The sequence below is a fragment of the Muntiacus reevesi genome, chromosome X (assembly GCF_963930625.1).
Source record: "Muntiacus reevesi chromosome X, mMunRee1.1, whole genome shotgun sequence".
Taxonomy (NCBI): Eukaryota; Metazoa; Chordata; class Mammalia; order Artiodactyla; family Cervidae; genus Muntiacus; species Muntiacus reevesi.
The window spans coordinates 54,949,264-54,969,498 of NC_089271.1; the positions used below are offsets into that span (position 1 = coordinate 54,949,264).

General features: G+C 42.7%; 1 pseudogene; it reads left to right on the plus strand.

Annotated features, from left to right (window-relative positions):
* The first annotated feature begins 14,200 nt into the window (after positions 1-14,200).
* On the plus strand, positions 14,201-17,964 carry LOC136153682 (magnesium transporter NIPA2-like; annotated as a pseudogene).
* The last annotated feature ends 2,271 nt before the right edge of the window (positions 17,965-20,235 follow it).

Consider the following 20,235-nt stretch of genomic DNA (forward strand, 5'->3'; position numbering starts at 1 on the left):
TTCCTGGGCGCTGACGCCCAGGAGGGACACAAGCCCAGGGAACGGGGTTATGATCCCACTGGAGACTTCAGGGCCTTGGCGTAGAAGCCCAGTGAGGACGCTGCCAGTTTCCCAGACCAGGTCCACTAGTTTTCTCCCTGACCCTGTTTGGAACTCTCCACTGAGGAACCTGACCGGTGACGTCCGGATCCTGTCGCCTACTATCCAGCCCCCTACCTGCGGTTCAGTTCAGTTCAGTCACTCAGTCGTGTCCCACTCTTTGCGACCCCATGAACCGCAGCACACCAGGCCTCCTTGTCCATCACCAACTCCCAGAGTCCACCCAAACACATGTCCATTGAGTCAGTGATGCCATCCAACCATCTCATCCTCTGTCGTCCCCTTCTCCTCCTGCCCTCAATCTTTCCCAGCATAAGGGTCTTTTCAAATGAATCAGCTCTTCGCATCAGGTGGCCAAAGTACTGGAGTTTCAACTTTAACATCACTCCTTCCAATGAACACCCAGAACTGATGACTGGTTGGATCTATTTGCAGTTCAAGGGACTCTCAAGAGTCTTCTCCAACACCACAGTTCAAAAGCATCAATTCTTCTGCGCTCAGTTTTCTTTATAGCCCAACTCTCACATCCATACATGACCACTGGAAAAACCATAGCCTTGACTAGACGGACCCTTGTTGGCAAAGTAATGTCTCTGCTTTTTAATACACTGTCTAGGTTGGTCATAACTTTCCTTCCAAGGAGTAAGTGTCTTTTAATTTCATGGCTGCAATCACCATCTGCAGTGATTTTGGAGCCCAGAAAAATAAAGTCAGCCACTGTTTCCACTGTTTCCCCATCTATTTGCCATGAAGTGTTGCTATGATCTTGGTTTTCTGAATGCTGAGCTGTAAGCCAATTTTTTCACTCTCTTCTTTCACTTTCATCAAGAGGCCCTTTAGTTCTTCTTCACTTTCTGCCATAAGGGTGGTGTCATCTGCATATCTGAGGTTATTGATATTTCTCCTGGCAATCTTGATTCCAGCTTGTGCTTCCTCCAGCCCAGCGTTTCTCATGATGTACTCTGCATATATGTTAAATAAGTAGGGTGACAATATACAGCCTTGACGTACTCCTTTTCCTATTTGAAACTAGTCTGTACTTCCATGTTCAGTTCTAACTGTTGCTTCCTGACCTGCATACAGATTTCTTAAGAGGCAGGTCAGGTGGTCTGGTATTCCCATCTCTTTTAGAATTTTCCACACTTTATTGTGATCCACACAGTCACAGGCTTTGGCACAGTCAATAAAGCGGGACCGATACAAATCCCCTAGCCATTATCCTCCCGCCCACCCCAGGCCTGTGAACACATTCGTCCCGTAGTACACTCACTGTTCTCTCAGCCCTCACTCTTCTGATCCATCCTCAGTGCCTACGAGGCTCACCTGGTCAGCCGGGAGACTCTCCGTCCTCGGCGGTGTTCCCCTCCTCTCCACCAGAGCATGCCCCTGCCCAGGATCCCATTCTGGGCATCAGGAAAGACAGCGTCCCTCATGGTGTCTGTTTCTAGCATTCCTGCCTCTCATCATCCTCAATATGATATCCTGTCCTCAAGCACCCTCGCTCTAAGGTATTGATAGCCTCAACCTCCTGGAGACCTCCAACTCACTGACCACATGTTCTTCCACACCATCAGCCATGCCTCTCCTCACTCTGCTAAGCCAGGGCTGGAAGCTATCCCCTAAAAACACACCTATTGTGCTCCTTGCACCCTTCTGCCTACTCACTACCTGCCTGTCTCTAAGCACCTGAGCATGGAGGAGAAAACTTAACAACTTTACAGAAGTGTTTTATCTTTTTTTTTTTTTTGCATTTTTAAAATTATTTTAATATAATAGCCATAATGACATTCATTTCAGTTAAAAAATGTAACAATTTATTAGACAGGATCTCTGTATCTGTGTCATTTATCTTTTTTTTTTTTTTAAATATTATTTTATTAGTTGGAGGCCAATCACTTCACAACATTTCAGTGGGTTTTGTCATACATTGACATGAATCAGCCATATAGTTACACGTATTCCCCATCCCGATCCCCCCTCCCACCTCCCTTTCCACCCGACTCCTCAGGGTCCTCCCAGCGCACCAGGCCCGAGCACTTGACTCATGCATCCCACCTGGGCTGGTGGTCTGTTTCACCATAGATAATATACATGCTGTTCTTTCAAAACATCCCACCCTCACGTTCTCCCCCAGAGTTCAAAAGTCTGTTCTGTACTTCTGTGTCTCTTTTTCTGTTTTGCATATAGGGTTATCGCTACCATCTATCTAAATTCCGTATATATGTGTTAGTATACTGTAATGTTCTTTATCTTTCTGGCTTAGAAGTGTTTTATCTTAAATCCATGACCAGAGGAGAATTGCTGTTCATTGTCACTCTTATCTACCTACATTACACACTAGTAACCTTCCTCCATCCTAATGACCACCAGCCCCATCCGCCAATAATTCATGGAGAAGACAGAAGCAATCTCATGGGATTTCTCAAGTTTCCCAATCCCAATCTGCCTATTTATACCCTGGCACACTGCTGCCCCTATGGAGGAGGTGACCAGATCCCATTTGAGGCCTTCACCTGGAGCCCATATCCTTCCTCCTTCTCAAGGAGTGAACTTTTACAATGCTCATTCTGGTTTCCTGAACTGTCAGGTTCCCCATTTCTTTTGGATCATTCCATCATCTACGAAGTGGGCAGAAGAATGGTTGGAGTTTAAGAATTTAGCCTTCTGGAGATGATCGTGGTTCCTGCTGTGGTGGTCAGACCCCTAGGGGCTTCATTCCCTGTAGCAGAAATGTGGAAATCAGCTGAGTTCAGACCCAAGGGTTCTATCATGAAGGAAGCCTAACCTGTCTAGGGCTGGAGCAAGTGGCTGTGAGGAGATAACTCACATCCAAGGTCAGGAGTGGCGGCTGTACTTTGCTGGAGCAGCCATGAAGAGATACCTCACATCCAAGGTCAGAGAAATCCCAGTAAGACGGTAGGCACAGGAGCAGCTGTGAGGAGATACCCCATGTCCAAGGGCAAAGGAGGAGCCTCAGCAAGATGGTCAAAGTGAGTCAAAGTGAAGTCGCTCAGTCGTGTCCGACTCTGCGACCCCATGGACCATAGCCCACCAGGCTCCTCCATCCATGGAATTTTCTAGACAAGAGTACTGGAGTGGGTTGCCATTTCCTTCTCCAGGGGATCTTCCCAACCCAGGGATTGAACCCAGGTCTCCTACATTGCAGGAAGATGCTTTACCATCTGAGCCACCAGAGAATCCCAAGCAAGATGGTAGAAGGGGCGAATCCACATTTAGAATCAAACCCCATTCCCACCAGAGACGCTTAGAGGGGTCAAACCAACCTTGTGTGTACCAGGACCTAGGGACCCCACAGAGACTGAGACAGAACTGTGTTTGAGTGTCTCCTGTGGGTGTACGGCTCAGCAGTGGACTGCCACCAGGACATGGGCTCTGGGTGCAACAGACTTGGGTATGGGATAAGCCCTCTTGGAGGAGGTCACCATTAACCCCACCACAGAGCTGCCAGAACTTACACAGGACTGGAAAATAGACTCTTGGTGGGCACAAACAGGACCTTGTGTGCACCAGGACCCAGGAGAAAGGAACAGTAGCTCCACAAGAGACTGACCCAGACTTGCCTGGGAGTGTCTAGGAGTCTCCGGCAGAGGCTTGGGTCGGTGGTGGTCTGCTGCAGGGTTGGGGGCACTGAGTGTAGCAGTAAATGCATGGAATCTTTTGAAGGAGGTCACCATTATCTTCATTACCTACACCATAGTTTGGCCCCAGGTAAATAGCAGGGAGGGAGCACAGCTCCACCCATCAACAGAAAACTGGATTAAAGATTTATTGAGTATGGCCCTGCCCATCAGAACAAGACCCAATTTCCCCCTCAGTCAGTCTCCCCCATCAGGAAGCTTCCATAAGCTTCTTATCCTTAGCCATCAGAGCGCAGACAGACTGAAAACTATAATCACAGAAAACTAAACAATCTACTCACATGGACCAGAGTCTTGTCTAACTCAATGAAACTATGAGCCATGCCCTGTAAGGCCACCCAAGACAGACGGGTCACGGTGGAGAGTTCTGACAAATTGTGGTCCACTGGAGAAGGGAATGGCAAACCACTTCAGTATTCTTGCCTTGAGAACCCCATGAACAGTATGAAAAGGCAAAAAGTTAGAACACTGAAAGATGAACTCCCCAGGTCAGTAGGTGCCCAATATGCTACTGGAGATCAATGGAGAAATAACTCCAGAAAGAATGAAGGGATGGAGCCAAAGCAAAAACAACATCCAGTTGTGGATGTGACTGGTGGTGGAAGCAAGGTCCAATGCTGTCAAGAGCAATACTGCATAGGAACCTGGAATGTTAGGTCCATTAATCAAGGCAAATTGGAAGTGGTCAAGCAGGAGATGGCAAGAGCGAACGTCGATATATTAGGATTCAGTGAACTAAATGGACTGGAATGGGTGAATTAAATTCAGATGACCATTATATCTTCTACTGTGGGCAAGAATCCCTTAGAAGAAATGGAGTAGCCATCATAGTCAACAAAAGAGTCCGAAATGCAGTACTTGGATGCAATCTCAAAAATGACAGAATGATCTCTGTTTGTTTCCAAGGCAAACCATTCAATATCATGGTAATCCAAGACTATGCCCTGACCAGTAAAGCTGAAGAAGCTGAAGTTGAATGGTTCTATGAAGACCTACAAGACCTTTTAGAACTAACACCCCAAAAAGATGTCCTTTTCATTATAGGGGACTGGAATGCAAAAGTAGGAAGTCAAGAAACACCTGGAATAACAGGCAAATTTGGCCTTGGAGTACAGAATGAAGCAGGGCAAAGGCTAATAGAGGTTTCCCAGGAGAATGCACTGGTCATAGCAAACACCCTCTTCCAACAACACAAGAGAATACTCTACACATGGACATCACCAGATGATCAACACTGAAATCAGAGTGATTATATTCTTTGCAACCAAAGATGGAGAAGTTCTATAGAGTCAGCAAAAACAAGACCGGGAGCTGACTGTGGCTCAGAACATGAACTCCTTACTGCCAAATCCAGACTGAAATTGAAAAAAGTATGGAAAACCAGTAGGCCATTCAGGTATGACCTAAATCAAATTCCTTACTATTATACAGTGGAAGTGAGAAATAGATTTAAGGGACTAGATGTGATAGACAGAGTGCCTGATGAACTATGGTTGGAAGGTTCATGACATTGTACAGGAGACAGGAATCAAGACCATCCCCAAGAAAAAGAAATGCAAAAAAGCAAAATGGCTGTCTGAGGAGGCCTAACAAATAGCTGTGAAAAGAAGAAAAGTAAAAAGCAAAGGAGAAAAGGAAAGATATACCCTTCTGAATGCAGAGTTCCAAAGAATAGCAAGGAGAGAAAGGCTTTCTCAGTGATCAATGCAAAGAAATAGAGGAAAATAATAAAGACTAGAGATCTTTTCAAGAAAATTAGAGATACCAAGGGAACATTTCATGCAAAGATGGACTCAATAAAGGACAGAAATGGTATGGACCTAACAGAAGCAGACGATATTAAGAAGAGGTGGCAAGAATACACAGAAGAACTGTACAAAAAAAGATCTTAATGACCCAGATAACCACGATGGTGTGGTCATTCATCTAGAGCTAGACAGCCTGGAATGTAAAGTCAAGTGGGCATTAGGAAGTATCACTATGAACAAAGCTAGTGGAGGTGGTGGAATTCCAGTTGAGCTGTTTTAAATCCTAAAAGATGATGCTGTGAAAGTGCTGCACTCAATATGCCAGCAAATTTGGAAAACTCAGCAGTGGCCACAGGACTGGAAAAGATCAGTTTTCATTCCAATCCCAAAGAAGGGCAATGCCAAAGAATGCTTAAACTATGACACAATTGCATTCATCTCACACACTAGCAAAGTAATGCTCAAAATTCTCCAAGCCAGGGTTCAACAATACGTGAACCGTGAACTTCCAGATATTCAAGCTGGTTTTAGAAAAGGCAGAGGAACCAGAGATCAAATTGCCAACATCTGCTGGATCATCAAAAAAGCAAGAGAGTTCCAGAAAAACATCTATTTCTGCTTTATTGACTATGCCAAAGCCTTTGACTGTGTGGATCACAATAAAGTGTGGAAAATTCTAAACGAGATGGGAATACCATACCACCTGACCTGCCTCTTGAGAAATCTATATGCAGGTCAGGAAGCAACAGTTAGAATTGGCCATGAAACAACAGACTGGCTCCAAATAGGGGAAGGAGTACGTCAAGGCTGTATATTTTCACCCTGCTTATTTAACTTATATGCAGAGTACTTCATTAGAAACGCTGGGCTGGAGGAAGCACAAGCTGGAATCAAGATTTCCAGGAGAAATATCAGTAACTTCAGATATGCAGATGGCACCACCCTATGAAAGTGAAGAAGAACTAAAGAGCCTCTTGATGAAAGTGAAGGAGAAGAGTGAAAAAATTGGCTTAAAACTCAGCATTCAGAAAACTAAGATTGTGGCATCTGGTCCCATCACTTCATGGCAAATAGATGGGGAAACAGTGGCATACTTTATTTTCTGGGCTCCAAAATCACTGCAGATGGTGATTGCAGCCATGAAATTAAAAGACGCTCACTCCTTGGAAGAAAAGTTATGACCGACCTAGACAGTGTATTAAAAAGCAGAGACATTGCTTTGCCATCAAAGTTTTGTCTAGTCAAGGCTATGGTTTTTCCAGTGATCATGTATGGATGTGAGAGTTGGACTATAAAGAAAGCTGAGCACTGAAGAATTGATGCTTTTGAACTGTGGTGTTGGAGAAGACTCTTGAGAGTCCCTTGGACGTCAAGGAGGTCCAACCAGTCCATCCTAAAGGAAATCAGTCCTTAATATTCATTGGAAGGACTGATGCTGAAGCTGAAACTCCAGTACTTTGGCCACCTGATGCGAAGCACTGACTTATTTGAAAAGACCCTGATGCTGGGAAAGATTGAAGGCAAGAGGAGAAGGGGATGACAGAGGATTAGATGGTTGGATGACATCACTGACTCAATGGACATGAATTTGAGAAAACTCCGGGAGTTGGTGATGAATAGGGAGGCCTGGTGTGCTACAGTCTGTGGGGTCTCAAAGAGTCTGACACGACTGAGTGACTGAACTGAACTGAACTTAATCTGTCTAGGGGCTTTAATGACCCTGCAGCTGAGGTTGTGAATTGGACATCCTGCCCAGGGGTGGGATGGAGGATGAGACCCAGCTTCAGAGGTGTCTGCAGACACCATCAGAGTGAGCTGAGGCTGGGTCAGATAGGGAGCACCAGGACCCGACCAAGAGAAGAGAGATAAAAATGCAAGTTTAACCAGCCCCATTCATGGGCAGTGCAGGTCAGTATCACCAGCTGGACCAGGAGAGGAGAGTCACCCTTCTCTTAGAAACCACCATGGATACTGTGATCAGCATACGAGTTTCATAGATCCCCCTCCACTCTTTCCCATTGTCACCCAGGAGATGTGGAAACCATACATACACCTTCCCTACCCTGGAAAGGAGCAGGGAAGTGGGGTGGAAATCTGAGAGACTGAGCATTGCACCAAAACAGACAGTATTAAATGAATCATTCACATGATAGCATCAGATTGCATTTACCACGTTAGATATAAATTCAGTGGGTTTTTTTGTTTGTTTTTTTTTTTTTTTTTTTTTTTTTTTTGCCATTTACTATCCACTCCAGAGAGTGGGCACTCATGATAAAGATCAGATCAGATGGGACAGAGAGAATAAGTTAACCAAAGCGCCCATGCCATCTGAGAAGTGCAAGTGAATTTGATTACAGCAGACCATTCCCACCAGTTCCTCCTCTGCCCACCAGTGGGTGTCATGCTCATCAGTCCATGTTTAAGGAGATTGGAGCATCCTTGCCTCATCCTCCCAATTAACTGAGGACAACGTTTCACATCCCATTAAAAGACCCCACCCCCCAAAAAATGAGCACAGAAAGAAGAACAAAACAGACAGACAGAGTAGAGTAACGAATGAGGGTTGTCACTGAGGGGAGCAGGACCTCCTCAAAGTCATCCTTGCCCTCCATAAGCAATGTCAGGCTCCATTCTCCTTTAACAAACAACACAGACCTCATTTTCTGAGGCCAGAGACACAGAGCTTGGCTTCAGAAAATGGTTGTAGTGCTGTTTACTGCTGGAGAGAATCATAGCACCACATGTTAGAGCCACTGTGCTTTCATAGTCTTCTATGTATTTCATAGTCTCTGGTATCTCAATGCTGTACAGAATGCTTTCCTTGTGACTCCCTTCCTCCTTCAGTCCCTTTTGAAGGCTCCTAAGGTTTCATCTCTGTCTCTGAATTCTCTACCATACATCTGTCCCTTCTCCCTTGGCCAAAGCACATTTCCCATTCTCAAATGAGATCCAGGCATGCAGAGAAGGGGAAGGAGAAGTGCCTCAGTGCTGGACAGGGCTGTGGGATCCTGTTGCCTTGGCAACATTCTTCTGCTCATCCTCAGTGGTACACTCAGCTCAGGCAACACCCCAGCTGGAAGGACCAGGATAGATGGAAAACTCTTCTCCCCTTCTCTCTCTTTTTCTGAGACCAGAGGAGAAACACTGGTGTTGGTTACCAGGGAAACTGAATCCTAATCCATCTGACTCAAGAGAAGAAGAAACCAATGAAGGAGTGGAAACTAAGACACAGGATGTATTATGGGAGGCCTATCACAGACATGGAATATGATTCTCAACAAATGTGCTTGTCCCAAGGTCTTGTGCACACACAGACACATGCAAACGTGTGTACCTACAAGCACCCCTTCCAGCCCAAAGCAGCACAGTGACTGTAACATAAGGTACAGAAAGGGGAAGCAGGGGGTGCCGCAATGATGTGGAAGTGGAGACAGAAATCAGGCCATGAAATGTTGAAAGGATGACTTTTATTTTTATAATTATTACCTACCCATTCTTTCAAGGCTTATTTTGACATTTGCATTTCATTTAGATCCATTTGTGCAACTACTTATTAGAACAAACAATGCTAAGTTGCATTCACCTAAAAGAGTATGCAGCCTCATTAAAAAAAATAACCACAATAATGCATCACTGACACTGTAATAATGTTATCTTATGAATCACCTCTGGATTTAAGCAGATGAACACCATCATGGGAGGTCAGTTGAATAAGTTGCCTTTCATTTAGAGAAACTTAAGAACAAGACAGCAAGGATCCTCTTTCCAGGGCTGGAAATTCACCTGTGATAAACCAAGTGGAGAAATAGATGGAAGTACAGTGGTACAATACAAGAGGAGGTTTATCCTGAATATGAAAAACTGTCCCCTAAATTGAATTTTACTTTTTAATAAAGCCTTAGGTACTATTTTTCCTGCTCTGTGATTTATATTGAGTTAAAAAGCACCACTCAAATGACCATGTAGAGCTACATCATTTGTGAATGTTCTAGTATTTTGGTGTTGGTCAGTGGGGAGAATCCCAGTGATCCAGCAGCTAGAGACATGCATAAAAAGTATAGTTTCATCTGAAAGCTTTTGTTTATAAGCTGGTGATAACCATGTCACAGAATGCCCAAAAAGGCGATCAATCCCAGAGGAGAAGACAGAGGACCAGAATTCTGAAATAGGAAGAAAATTCCTTAAAAGCATCCCTTACCCTGCCGCGCAGGATAATGCTGAAGCTATTTAATGGGATGTGGACTGTAGTTCATGGCCTACTGAAGCTCTAGAAACATATTTCTTGGGTGGAAAGATAGATGAAGGCATGATTTCCCTTGCATGGATGTTCAGGTGGACAGACGGATGGATAGATGGGCTGAGACAAGTTTACATAGTTTCCGTGCGGGGTCACTTTGCTGTTACAAAAGACTGTGCAATTTTCACAATATAAAGGAGCCTGAGATCTTTCAGAGCATGCCTTTTGACAGTGACAACCATTCTAAGGACAATAGAATCAGCAACTATTCAGAGCCCTATCTTAATCCAGTACTGACAATGTTGTAGAGGCATCTATGACATAACAGGAATGCTGTACAGCTAAGTGGTCATACCTATGGGCTTTGGATTCAGAAAGAACAGGGTATCACTATTTCTTATTTGAACATTTGCATTTCATTTAGATCTATTTACAACTACTTATTTAAAACAAACTATGCTATGTCATCTTCACCTGAAAGTTTTTTCCTGATTTTTTTTTATTGTGGTAAAATATATATAATAAAATTTATCATTTTAAGCGTGTTAATTGAACAATTCAGCAGCATTAAGTACCCTCACATTATTGTGCAAAAATCACCACTATCCATCTCCAGAGATTTTTGTCATTCCAAACTCTGAATGCTTTCTTTGTAATTATTTATTTGTGGTTTGGTAAGAGATTTTAAATAGGAACCTGGATATTTTGAGTATTGTGGTATGAGATTCCAGATTTTTTAAATCTTGGACTTTAGTAGATTGCTGCCTCATTACTGCCAGCTTGGTGTGGATGTTTAGGTTCTCACCTTGGTTTTATGGAGGTGAGCATAGACTACACGTTCTTTTAAGTTTGGGGTGTGTGTGTGTGTGTGTGTGTGTGTGTGTCTGTCTGTCTGTCTGTCTGTCTGTCTGTCGGTCTGTGGTGTTTTGGCTGGAATAAAACTGATAATTGTCAAAAAGTTTTCTGTCACTAAGGTGACTTTTTTCCCTTCTTCTTTGTCTTCCCAAGTACCCAGAACAGGATATATAAACCAAAAACAAAATCTAAGGAACCCACCACAATCATATTCATCATTGGCTTCTGAGAGTTCTAATCAGTTTGCTACTTTCTTCTCTTAAACTTTCAGAATCTTCTTAGGCATATTTTATATATAATTTGCAGCATTTTTAGTCGTACTTAGTGAGAAGAATAGGAAAAATACATTGACTTCAAAAACTGGAAGGTTTTGTCCTGAAAAAAATTTAAATCTTTTTGAAGTTTTTTAATTTTCCAAAATGAATTGGAGGGGAGACACTAACTAGGAGGAGGTGAATCAAACTTTGTGGCAGCAATTCTATTTTCCTGGATAGTCAAGTCAACACACCAATCAGCAATATGAAATCCTTTTTTGCCTGCTTAGAGTCAGGAAGAGCCCCAAATGCCAGGTGGCACAAGCTCAGCCTTTCCAGTTCAGTGGACCCACTACCAAGTCGTCTGGTGGAAACTTTCATCCCTTAAATAATAGAACCTAAGCAGAGCCCACTATTATGAGGATTAGAATGAAATGTTTTGAGGGTGGTTCTACCAATTCCCTGCCTCTACCTTTTCTTCTACTTGATTTTCCTTTCTATGGGAGAGGTAGGCCTGTTTACTGTTCCCTGGATTAATTGATTATGATTTCATTTTGTCACCACTATTAGCTAATCATTTTTATCACTTTAATATTCTCCAATGTAAAATGTTAATCAATTGGAATCCAGCTGCAAATAATATATCTCTTCATATATAGTATAAGGACCTTACAACAGTATATTCCCAATTCATCCCTTTCATGCTTTTTCTATGAACTTTGCTCAAGTGAACACACAGGCTCAGGGACAAATCCCCTCCTTTCCCAACTGGTCCCTGAGTCGAGTATTTACTAGGCTGTATCATCATCCTATTAGGTGCATGGTACTGTTACTCTTATCAGAACAGCAAACACAATTATTTTTCATGCTTCCTTGAAATTCTCCAACCATGTCTTATATGTTGTTATGCATCCATTGGACCATAGAAAAAGTGAGAGATTTCTAGAAAAACATCTACTTTTGCTTCATTGACTACGCTAAAGCCTTTGACTGTGTGGATCACAACAAATTGTGGAAAATTGTTAAAGAGATGGGAACACTAGACCACTTTACCTGCCTCCTGAGAAACCTGTGTACAGGTCAAATAGCAACAGTTAGAACTGGACATGGAACAACAGACTGTTTCAAAATTGGGAAAGGAGTATGTCAAGGCTATATATTGCCATCCTGCCTATTTAACTTAATGCAGAGGACATCATGTGAAATGCCAGGCTGGATGAAGCACAAGCTAAAATCAAGATTGCTGGGAGAAATACCAATAAGCTGAGATATGCAGACGACACTACCTTTATGGCAGAAAGCAAAGAGGAACTAAAGAGCATCTTGATGAAAGTGAAAGAGGAAAGTGAAAAACTGGCTTCAGACTCAACATTCAAAAAACTAAGACCATGGCATCCGGTCCCATCACTTCATGGCAAATAGATGGGGAAGCAATGGAAACAGTGACAGCGTTACTTTTCTTGGGCTCCAAAATCACTGCAGATGGTGACTGCAGCCATGAAATTAAAAGATGCCACCTCCTTGGAAGAAAAGCTATGACAAACCTAGACAGTGTATTAAAAAGCAGAGACATTACTTTGCTGACAAAGATCTATCTAGCCAAAGCTTTGGTTTTTCCAGTAGTCATGTACAGATGTGAGAGTTCGACCATAAAGAAGGCTGAGCACTGAAGAATTGATGCTTTTGAGCTGTGACGTTGGAGAAGACTTTTGGGAATCCCTTGGTCTGCAAGGAGATCCAACCAGTTCATCCTAAAGGAAATCAACCCTGAATATTCATTGGAAGGACTGATACTGAAGTTGCAGCTCCAATACTTAGGCTACCTGATGCAAAGAACTGACTCATTGGAAAAGACCCTGATGCTTAGAAAGATTGAAGGCAGGAGGAGAAGAGGATTACAGAGGAAGAGATGGTTGGATGGCATCGTGGTTGGATGGCATCACTGACTCCATGGACATGAGTTTAAGCAAACTCCGAGAGATGGTGAAGGACAGGGAAACCTGGCGTGCTGCAGTCCATGGAGTCCCAAAGAGTTGGATACAACTAAGTGACTGGAACAATAACAGCATATAACAAAACTATTATTTAAATAGATAAAATATTTGTGAAACATTATTTACATGAGTGATTTTATTTAACCCTCCTGCATGCCTTTGAAGTAGATGCAAGACAGAACAACAAGGGAGAGTTTGAGACAGAGTGAGCCATTGGAACAGCAGCCATACCAGCCAGGCAGAGTGAATCCTCTTTCCTGTTTTGGTACTTGTTCAAAGCAGAAATTCCCTCTCACAAGTGTGAATCCTTGAATGATAGTGCCAGTGGACTCAGTTTAGATGCTCATCAGGTCCTAAACTGATAGGATCTGATGTCTGCTGTTCTTATTGCAGTACCCTAACCAGTAACCTGTTATGTCCCAGACCACCAAGATTACATCCTCCTATAACTGATTCGCCCAGAATCCTCCAATCCTAGTCCAGCTACAGCCATCCAGGAAGAATGAAACAATGAGAGTTTTTTGCTGTGATTATTGATGTTGTTGCCATGGCTTCAGATACTGGACTAGAGAAGTATTCCAGTATCTCAGTATCAAAGTCCCTGGAATGGTTCACTATGCTAGTTAGGTTCATTATCTCATCCTCAGGTTCATCTGGTTTTGGCTCCTCAGCCAGGATCTAGAGGACTATGAGTAGGAAACCAGAATAAAATATTTCTCCCAGCTGGTTCTAACTGTCCTTGGCCACCCTTGCCTCTAGATGTTATTTCTATGACAAGGAGGCAGTCTCACTCACGTCTTTCCTGCCTTTTGTGTTCAAAAAATATTCTACAGGGCTTTTTCAGGGAGAAGAAACTAGTTTTTCATCTTGCTGAACTTGTCAGCTCCATAGTGGGGATAATGCTCTCTTCCCTTTGAAGGGGGATGGGGTTTCCTAAAAATTAATAAAACCAAACTTTCTATAAGTTGTATGATATTGGTGTTCTAAATAAATATTCAGATTCTAGATTCTGCTCTGAAGTTTTAATTCAGTAAAATAATTGAATTGGCCTGGTGGTGGCGGTGGTGGGGGCTGGAGGTAGTCCGAACAAGTTCCCCTGGGCACTCCCTCATGGAGGAAGCGGTGCGCACGGCTGCAGCCCTGGATGCTCGCACCTCCCACTGGACGGAGACGAAGGCGATGGCCACGCGAACTCAGAAGAGGGTAGTCTGAGCGGCCTGTGTCGGGGTGTGAGCGGAGGTGACCCGTGCAGGATGGTGGAAGGGAAGCCGCGCGGCGGACCTGCCAGCTTCGGCTCTCCTGGCTGTGATTGACCTTCAGTTATACAGAGTGGGAACAGAACATTCCAGATCTATATCATTGGCTGCTGCTTTGGGAGTTGAACATCCTTCTGGGTGTTCATTGTTGTCCCCACGTAGCACGGAGGAACTTCTCTGCGCTTCGAAACAGATTCGGATTCATTGCTGTATTTGAAGACTGCATCATCCTGCCTCCAGCACCAACAGTTTCTCTGTTCTTGATCAATGTGATTCACAATAGCTTTTTAAGTAACAAGCGAAATGAGCCAAGGACATGGAAAGTATGACTTTTACATTGGTCTGGGATTGGCTATGAGTTCCAGTATTTTCATTGGAGGGAGTTTCATTTTGGAAAAAAAAAAAAAAGGCCTTCTGTGACTTGCCAGAAAAGGCTCCGTGAGAGCAGGTCAAGGTGGCCATGCATATCTCAAAGAATGGTTGTGGTGGGCTGGACTATTGTCAATGGGACCTGGCGAGGTGGTCAACTTTGCTGCATAATTTACTCATATTTTGGTATTTTTAAAACTGAACTAATATTCATTTTCTGGACAACCAGCTATCACCAGGCTCGTTAGGCGTATCACCTCTACTTATAAATCTTCTCAGTATTTTGCCACATAGATGAGTTGGTTCTTGGTAAATTGTTCATAAGTAGCTCGTCTGGTTTCGGGGTACTTAGCTGAAATTCATTTTGTTAAGTTTTTACTAGTTAACTCATTATGCAAAAGGTACAAGGGGGTAATCTTTGCTTTTTTGTACTTTAATTTTTTTCTTTCATCGTTCCCTTGCAGTACTTTCTCTATAGTGCCATATTTAAAATTTCTATCTCCTATACTTTTAATAATAGGTAAATGTTTTATTTATACTATTTTGGTAATTTAATGTAAATAAATTTGTGGGCTAGAATTGGTTCAAGGTATTCACAACATGTGAAATCTGCTAGGTGTAAACTAGGTGCTTTGTTTAAGCTATATCTTGATTTATCCAAGCACACTTTCCAGTATGCTTACCTTGTTATGACTTGTCTCCTCTCATGTGATTAATACATATAAATAAATTTAAGTGTAGTGTGCCTATTTGAGGAGGGTGACGGGCGGTGTGTGTGTGCTTCATGGCCTAGTTCAACTAAGCACTCTATTCTTAGTTTACTGCTAAATCCTCCTTTGGTTATTAATTTCATAATAACTTTAGTATTGGATTTTCTTAAGTTAGAAAATGTAGCCCATTTCTTCCCATTCCATAGGTTACACCTTGACTTAATGTTTTTATGTATTATAATTGTGCTTACTTCTGTTCCTTTTCAGGGTTTGCTGAAGATGGCGGTATGTAGACTGTATTAGCAAGGATTGGTGAGGTCTATCAGGGTTTATTGATTATAGAACAGGCTCCTCTAGAAGGGTATAAAGCACCACCAAGTCCTTTGAGTTTTAAGCTATTGCCGGTAGTACTCTGGCGAATAACTTTGTTTATGCAACTATTTGTGTTTAGGGCTAAGCATAGTGGGGTATCTAATCCCAGTTTGGGTCTTAGCTATCGTGTTTCAGCGGCTGTAGAGTTACTTTCGTTATTTATTTTTGTTGCAATTATGGCTTTTTACAGCTTAATTGGAATTTAACTTTATTTGATGTGGTGCTTTAACACACTTTACGCCGTGTGCCTATTAACTTGGGCTAATCGTATGACCGCGGTGGCTGGCAAGAAATTTACCAACCCTAATCAATATGGCTTAGTCAAACTTTCGTTTATGGCTTAATTTTTATCACTGCTGTCTCCCGTGGGGGTGTGGCTAAGCAAGGTGTGGTGAGCTACGGGTGTGTGCTTGATACCAGCTCCTATTAGTCTTATTAACTTGGAGGGCATTTTCACTGGGGTGCGGATGCTTGCATGTGTAAGTCTATTAAGAGTCGATAGGAAGGCTGGGACTAAACCTGTGTGTTTATGGAGTTAGTACACTCATTTAGGCATATTCAGTGCCTTGCTTTGCTGTTTAAGCTACATTAACTATGTATTATTAAGGGAGGATGGGCATTTAAATACTTACCTCATCCTGGAGTGCTAATTTGAGTATTGGAAATGTGATAAATTTAAAATATTATCTAGGGAGAAGTGTGTCAAAAACAGTGATAACTATATAAGGGGGGAAAAAAGAAGGGGGAGAAGATAGTTATAAAGTTGAGTCGTGAAATAATAATTATGTCCTGTGACCATTGACTGTAATGCCCATGCCTACCATTATGGGGATGCTCAAGATGCAGTTAAGTCCAGCTACAATTTATGCTCTGGGTCGGGGCCTCAGACGGCCATAGCTGAGTCCAAGCATCCCCCCAAAAATTAAAAATACCAAATGTATGACACCACAGTTATGTGTGAGCATGGGCTGATTAGTCATTAGTCCATCGAGATGTCTTATTTAAGGGGAAAGAGTGGGCGATTTTAAATGAGATGGCCCTGAAGAAAGAACCAGATGTCTGATAAAGTTCATTAAGTAGCTACCCCCACCGTATATGGGCCCGGAGCGAGAAGAGGGATCCCTGCCAAGCAGGTTGTTGGTTTCACGAAGCATGGTGATTAAGCTCGTGATCTAGGGGACGGGATATGCATGTTGACGAGGACGGATTTGACTTAATGTACTATGTATGATTAATAAATATATGTACTATGTGCTATTAGTAATAACATGTACATGCTTATAAGCGTGGGGCATATAATATAATGTACCATTATACATAGCATGTCCTAATACATTAATTTTATGTACTATACATGCATGAAGTAGAATCGTGTGTATTGTTATATATAGTTTGTGTAGTTAATGGCATGTTAAGTGTAAGCATGGCTGTTGAGTGCAAAGCTGTGTTGAATTATTAAAGGTTTTTGGAAATTTAATACTGATAAGGTTCTTGATTTTTGTGGAGTTATATTAATAATGGTTTCAGGGAATAGTTTAAATAGAACTTCAGCTTTGGGTGTTTTGCACCAGCCACCCTAGTGACTCCGTTAGGAGCACCCAGTGTCCTAGTAAGTGCCATTCTTTCTTCATACTTTCTAAATGAAAGACTTAATCTTCATAGAAAAATTGGATGTTTGTTAAGTATTCTGGAATCTACAGTTATGGTTATTCATGCTCCAAAAGGAGAGGAGATTGAGACTTTAAATGAAATGTCTCACAAGCTAGGAGATCCAGGTTTTGTCATCTTTGCAACATTTGTGGTCATTGTGTCCTTGATATTAATCTTTGTGGTGGGACCTTGCCATGGACAGACCAACATTCTTGTGTATATCACAATCTGCCCTTGTAATTGGGGCAGTTTCAGGCTCCTGTGCTAAAGGCCTGAGCATTGCTATCAAAGAGCTGTTTGCTGGAAAACCTGTGCTACAACATCCCCTGACCTGGATTCTGCTGCTGAGCCTTATAGTCTGTGTGAGCATACAGATTAATTACCTGAACAGGGCCCTGGACATATTCAACACTTCTATCGTGACTCCAATATATTAAGTGTTCTTTACAACATCAGTTTTAACTTGTTCAGCTATTCTTTTTAAGGAGTGACAAGACATGCCTGTTGATGATGTCATTGGTACTCTGAGTGGCTTCTTTGCAATCATTGTGGGAATATTCTTGTTGCATGCCTTTAAAGACATCAGCTTTAGTCTCTCAAGTGTGCCTGTGTCTTTTCGGAAAGGCGAAAAAGCAGTGAATGGCAGTCTTTCTAGTATGTATGAAGTTCTTAATAATAATGAAGAGAGCTTAACCTGTGGAATCAAACAACACACTGCTAAAAATATCTCCTGAAGAAATGGAAATCTGACAGCTTTTTAGTAAGAAAGATGTAATTAATCTGTAACTGTTATAAAGTGAATCTGAGTATCAGAATGTGTCTGAAAAAGCATTGTTCTCAAATGATGTTCTCTAGAGACAATCCTTTTTTTTAAGGTTTCACTAATTTGACCAAGAAATTACTTATGTATAAATGATGACTCAATACATGGCCAATTTCTATTAACATTGTATTATTGTAGAGTTATTTTAAATTTTCCTGCACCAAAATCTAAATGCACTAATGACAATTTTAGGTCTATAAAAATTCTTTTTTTCCCTGCTGGTAAAAAAAAAGTAATTGAATTGATTAAAATTAATGTGTCCTAAAAACAAGGGCATTTCCACTGAAGATGAGAAATTAAAAGAAATCATGGAAAGGTGGAAAAAAGATATAATATGACTGAATAACTGAACCAAATCTAAAACCAGGCATAGGGCAGAAATTCTTTCAGAGGCAGGCAGGTGATACACTCTCCCCACAGTGGGAATCAGAGATTCCTCCCCACGATGGGGAACACTGGCATGCTGTTGCTTCTGCTTTTTGCTTAGATATTTGAGATGCCAGTCCTTGTGCACAGGTGCTCCTTTGTGAGATGACATGAAGAGCATTCTCACACCTGCTCCATAGGAACTAGAGCATCATTAAGTTATGTACAAATTATGTTAGGGTTTAGATGTGTATCTTTACTTTCATGACACAAAATGGTTTATTTTGACTAACTTGTTTTCTGTAGAGTTCTCTGACGGGCATTCAAACCAGATCATCACATTCTGATGGGATGACTAGTTTTGTACAGAGTCAATATCCTTTCTGTTTTTCTCCCCAGAACTATGGTCTAGTAAATGACAATGAATACTACTTAAGCAATAGAAATAACTCTAAAACATGTAAGTCATTGTGGACTATAGTCTGCCTTCGTGATCTTCTCAGAGAGACAGGGAGTCAAATAAACCTTGTGAGATTTGATCCCTCACATCAAGAAGAGAGGAGTTTAAAATGGGTTTTATTACTTGATAGGCCATTTTTTTTCTCCTGTAGCAGTGGGATTTCTTTTTAAAAGCAATGGTTTAGGTTTCATTCACACCCTTCTCTCAGATAAAGTAGACTTCCTGTTCTTCCTCTCCCTCCTTCTTCTCATTACTAGGCCCAGTATCTTGATCTCACAGTGGCCTCTCTCTCTCTGTCCTGAGCTCTCTGCCTTTAGCATGGCTGTTACTGGACCACCTCCTATAACCTCCCCACTTCCTGTTCTGGATGTCGGTGATGCAGGATGAGTCCAGGTCCAAACCCAAGGATCCTGCTAGGTTAAATCAGCCTTTTGCCTTCATTCATGGAAGCCTGCCTGAAGCTTTGGCCCCACAGGAGGTCTTGGCGTGACCAGTCATAGCTCAGCCACCAACTCTCCTCATTACAGCAATACCCGCCTCATGTCCAAGACTGGGGAAGTGTCAGAGAACACAGAGGAGGGACAGAGAATAAACATTCACACCTGAGAAGGTCACAGGCCTCTGGGTGTTTGAGCCCCAGGCCTGGGTGTTCCTTGGAGCCTCCCTCTCTGTGTGTGGGCAGCTGGGGGCAGCCTAAGGTCAGCTCTGACTCTTGTTCCCGGGGGATCCTGGTCTAAGCTCAGGGTCTTCTGCAGAGGGCCTTCCTCTCCCTCCTGCTCTACTTCCTCCTACCAGAAGCTCATTTCCATGATTAAAAGGAAGTTTTCATATTTTTAATTTTCTTTTTCTCATTGAAAGTTTGCATTATTCCCACAAAATGAGAACTGGCTCTGGGGTCTGGACCCTAGAGCAGATCGGGCTACAACCTGAAAGCCAGCCATGGATGCTGAAGGCACTGGGGGAAGCCCAACAGAGCTTGGGGTTTAGAAAAAGGCCCCCAAGTCCCTGTTCAGATACTCGCCAGCTGCCAGCTCTGCCTCCACCCCTCTAGCCCCCTCCCCTGGTCTAGAAGCCCTGCCTGGGTCTAGAACTCCAGCCTGGTGGAAGTAGATGCACCAGGGCTGCTAGTCTGGGGAGACAGACATGCGCGGGGAAGCAGCAGAAAAGCTCTATGTGGCCTGAGGATATGCACTGCTGTAGGGCGAGGACCACAACTGACAACCTGCCTGCTGACCTGCTGTGGGTCCACAGGCCCAGCCCCTGCCGTCTCTGGGCCTGTCTCCTCACCTACACAGTGGGCACAATTATTAATACACTCCCAGCAAGCAGGTGGTGTTCATGAAAGGAGGGGAATCTGAAGAGTTGAGAGAGCAGATTTGCCCA